This window comes from Cetorhinus maximus, unplaced genomic scaffold (assembly GCF_964194155.1).
Source record: "Cetorhinus maximus unplaced genomic scaffold, sCetMax3.hap1.1 HAP1_SCAFFOLD_4700, whole genome shotgun sequence".
NCBI lineage: Eukaryota > Metazoa > Chordata > Chondrichthyes > Lamniformes > Cetorhinidae > Cetorhinus > Cetorhinus maximus.
In genome coordinates, this window is record NW_027600601.1 from 2,501 (window position 1) to 7,137 (window position 4,637).

The following is a 4,637-nucleotide window of genomic DNA, read 5'->3' on the forward strand; positions in this document are numbered from 1 at the left end:
CCATCAAACACTCCCAGGACAGGTACAGCACGGGGTTAGATACAGAGTAAAGCTCCCTCTACACCGTCCCCATCAAACACCCCCAGGACAGGGACAGCACGGGGTTAGATACAGAGTAAAGCTCCCTCTACACTGTCCCCATCAAACACTCCCAGGACAGGTACAGCACGGGGTTAGATACAGAGTAAAGCTCCCTCTACACTGTCCCCATCAAACACTCCCAGGACAGGTACAGCGTGGGGTTAGATACAGGGTAAAGCTCCCTCTACACCGTCCCCCATCAAACACTCCCAGGACAGGTACAGCACGGGGTTAGATACAGAGTAAAGCTCCCTCTACACCGTCCCCATCAAACACTCCCAGGACAGGTACAGCACGGGGTTAGATACAGAGTAAAGCTCCCTCTACACCGTCCCGAACAAACACCCCCACTGTCTGTTTGTCTCGGTTTGGGGACAGGGTGCTTTAATTTGATTGAATTTTTTCTCTTCTGTCTAGAGCCTTCATCCGCTTTATTTGGGAATGATACTCTGATCTTAATCATTGGAATAGCCTCCTCTCTGGTCGTCCTTATTATCGTCTTCACAGTGACTGCTGTCTGCCTCAACAAGAGAGCAAGGAGGCGGGTAAGGGGGCAGGGGTAGCGAGGAGGGTATCACTTACAATTAATTCACAGACACATTCTCTCATTCCTCTTTCCTCAGTTTCACTGTCTCTCAACCTCCACTCTTCTCCCTGCATGTCTCCGTCCCTCTCCCTCACTCTGTCTCTGTCGCTCCGTCTCTCTCTCTCTGTCTCTCTCTCTCTGTCTCTGTCTCTCTAACTCTCTCCCTCTCTCTCTCTGTCTCTCTCTTTCTGTCTCTGTCCCTCTCCCTCTCTCTCTCTCTGTGTCTCTGTCGCTCCGTCTCTCTGTCTCTCTCTCTCCATCTCTCTCTCTCTCTCTGTCTGTCTCTGTCTCTCTGTCTCTCTGTCTCTGTCTCTCTTCCTCTCTCGTTCTGTCTCTCTCTCTGTCCCTCCCTCTCTCTGTCTCTCCCTCTCTCTGTCTCTCCCTCTCTCTGTCTCTCCATCCCTCTGCCTCTCCCTCTCTCTGCCTCTCCCTCTCTCTGCCTCTCCCTCTCTCTGTCTCCCTCTCTCTCTGTCTCTCCCTCTCTCTGTCTCCCTCTCTCTCTCTCTCCCTCTCTCTGTCTCCCTCTCTCTCTGTCTCCCTCTCTCTCTGTCTCTCCCTCTCTCTGTCTCTCCCTCTCTCTGCCTCTCCCTCTCTCTGTCTCACTCTCTCTCTGTCTCCCTCTCTCTGTCTCGCTCTCTCTGTCTCCATCTCTCTCTGTCTCTCCCTCTCTCTGTCTCTCCCTCTCTCTGTCTCTCCCTCTCTCTGTCTCTCCTTCCCCCTCGCCTCTGTCTTTCTCTCTCTCTCTATATCCCGGTCTCTCTCTCTCTCTCTCTTGCTCTGCTTTTGTCTCTCTAACTCCCTCTCGCTCTGTCTCGAACTGTTGCTCTGTCTCTCTCTCATTGCTTCTCTCTCTAACTGACTAATTCTCTCTCTCTCTCTCTCTCTCTCTCTCTGTATCTCGTTGTCTCTCTCTCTCACTCTCCCTCTCTGTCTCTCCAACTCTCTCTCTCTGTCTCCCTCCCTCTCTCTCTTGTTCTCGGTCTCTCTCTTTCCCTATCTTTCTGTCTCTCTCGCTTTCTCTGCCTCTCTCCCCATCTCTGCCTATCTCTCTCTCTCTGTCGCTCTCTCTGTCACTGGCTCGCTCTCTGTCTCTCTCTCTGTCTCACTCGTTCCCTCTCTGCCTCTGTCTGTCTCACTCTCTCTCTCTCTCTCTCTCTGTTTCTCCCTGTCTCATCTCTCTCTTCTCCCTCTCTAACACTGACGCTGTTTGTCTCTCTCTCTCTCTGTCCTGTTCTCTCTCTGTCTCAGCCTCTCGGTCTTTCTCTTCCTTCTGTCTGTCTCTCGATCTGTCTCTCTCTCTATCTCTCCCTATTTGCCTCCCACACTCTCCAGTTCTGTTTCTCTTTCTCTCACCCCCTCCGTCTCTCCCTCCCTCTTCCTGTCTCTCTCTCTCCTCCTGTCTCTCCCACTCCGTCTGTTTGTGGCTCTCTCTCTCTCCCGCTTTCACGGTATCGCGGTTGTGATATCTTTAACCCGTTGCTAATTCTGTTCCTGTTTATTCTTCACAGAGACGTGCACTGAGGAGATTGAGACACCCTCTGTGCAGGGAACACAGCAACCAGTGAGTTCCCATCATCCACCCTGAAACTAATGTCGGCAGAACTCAGAACCTGTCTCTGTGTCTAACCCCGTGCTGTACCTGTCCTGGGAGTGTTTGATGGGGACGGTGTAGAGGGAGCTTTACTCTGTATCTAACACTGTGCTATACCGGTCCTGGGAGTGTTTGATGGGGACACTGTAGAGGGAGCTTTACTCTGTATCTAACCCTGTGCTGTACCTGTCCTGGGAGTGTTTGATGGGGACGGTGTAGAGGGAGCTTTACTCTGTATCTAACCCCGTGCTGTACCTGTCCTGGGAGTGTTTGATGGGGACGGTGTAGAGGGAGCTTTACTCTGTATCTAACACTGTGCTGTACCGGTCCTGGGAGTGTTTGATGTGCACAATGTAGAGGGAGCTTTGCTCTGTATCTAACCCCGTGCTGTTCCTGTCCTGGGAGTGTTTGATGTGGACAGTGTGGAGGGAGCTTTACTCTGTATCTAACACTGTGCTGTACCTGTCCTGGGAGTGTTTGATGGGGACAGTGTAGAGGGAGCTTTACTCTGTATCTAACCCCGTGCTGTACCTGTCCTGGGAGTGTTTGATGGGGACGGTGTAGAGGGAGCTTTACTCTGTATCTAACGCCGTGCTGTACCTGTCCTGGGAGTGTTTGATGGGGACGGTGTAGAGGGAGCTTTACTCTGTATCTTACCCCGGGCTGTACCTTTCCTGGGAGTGTTTGATGGGGATGGTGCAGAGGGAGCTTTACTCTGTATCTAACCCCGTGCTGTACCTTTCCTGGGAGTGTTTGATGGGGACGGTGTAGAGTGAGCTTTACTCTGTATCTAACCCCGTGCTGTACCTGTCCTGGGAGTGTTTGATGGGGACAGTGTAGAGGGAGCTTTACTCTATATCTAACCCCGTGCTGTACCTGTCCTGGGAGTGTTTGATGGGGACGGTGTAGAGGGAGCTTTACTCTGTATCTAACCCCGTGCTGTACCTGTCCTGGGAGTGTTTGATGGGGACGGTGTAGAGGGAGCTTTACTCTGTATCTAACCCCGTGCTGTACCTGTCCTGGGAGTGTTTGATGGAGACAGTGTAGAGGGAGCTTTACTCTGTATCTAACCCCGTGCTGTACCTGTCCTGGGAGTGTTTGATGGGGATGGTGTAGAGGGAGCTTTACTCTGTATCTAACCCCGTGCTGTACCTGTCCTGGGAGTGTTTGATGGGGACGGTGTAGAGGGAGCTTTACTCTGTATCTAACCCCGTGCTGTCCCTGTCCTGGGTGTGTGGTTGATGGGAAGCTGTTTCCTGGTTCCTCACTCTGTATTAATGTGTCTCCCTTACCCCCCACCCTCCACAGGCTCTCGAACCAGCCTCTCTGTAACAGCAACGACTACACCCAAGGGGAGAGACCTCTCCCTCCTCTGCCTCGCTACTGCCCCCACCAGCCTCAGAGAGGGCGCTCCTCTCAGGCCAAGTCCAGCCGGTGAGTGTTGAAGTTCCTCTGCTCGTAGCCACCCACCTCCCCCGCTGCTTGACTGCCCATGGAGTGGGGGGATGGTGGGCCCAGCTTTGACCCCCGAGGGCACCCACCCCCACCCCGGGCCCTATCGGGCAACAGGTGAGGGGAGGCTCGGTGCATGAGGGATGCCTCAAAGAGGGGGAGATTGGGGGAGGGTCTCGGAGAGCGAATCCCCCATCCTCTCGCCGAGGGTTCAGACTCTGTCATTGGGGGAGATGAGTGTTGAAGTTCCATTGCCCCCCTACAACCCTCCCTATCTCACTAACCTCCTCAACCCCTACAACCCTCCCTATCTCACTAACCTCCTCAACCCCTAGAACCCTCCCTATCTCACTAACCTCCTCAACCCCTACAACCCTCCCTATCTCACTAACCTCCTCCAGCCCCTACAACCCTCCCTATCTCTGTAACCTCCTCCAGCCCCTACACCCCTCCCTATCTCTGTAAACTCCTCCAGCTCCGACACCCCTCCCTATCTCTGTAACCTCCTCTGGCCCCTACACCCCTCCCTATCTCTGTAAACTCCTCCAGCTCCGACACCCCTCCCTATCTCTGTAACCTCCTCTGGCCCCTACACCCCTCCCTATCTCTGTAACCTCCTCCAGACCCAACAACCCTCCCTATCTCTGTAACCTCCTCCAGCCCCTACAAACCTCCCTATCTGTGTAAACCACCCCAGCCCCTATAACCCTCCCTATCTCTGTAACCTCCTCCAGCCCCTAAACCCCTCCCTATCTCACTAACCTCCCCCAGCCCCTACACCCCTCACTATCTCTGTAACCCTCCTCCAGCTCCTACAACCCTCTCTATCTCTGTCACCTCCTCCAGCCCCTACACCCCTCCCTATCTCTGTAACCTCCTCCAGCTCCGACACCCCTCCCTATCTCTGTAACCTCCTCCAGCCCCTAC

At 53.8% G+C, this 4,637-nt stretch overlaps 1 long non-coding RNA gene across 1 annotated transcript; it reads left to right on the top strand.

Moving 5' to 3' along the window:
* The first annotated feature begins 496 nt into the window (after positions 1-496).
* LOC144678573 (uncharacterized) lies at positions 497-3,631 on the top strand. Its single transcript, XR_013576131.1, has 3 exons — positions 497-626; positions 2,176-2,228; positions 3,567-3,631. It is a non-coding gene; the product is annotated as an uncharacterized LOC144678573 (long non-coding RNA).
* The last annotated feature ends 1,006 nt before the right edge of the window (positions 3,632-4,637 follow it).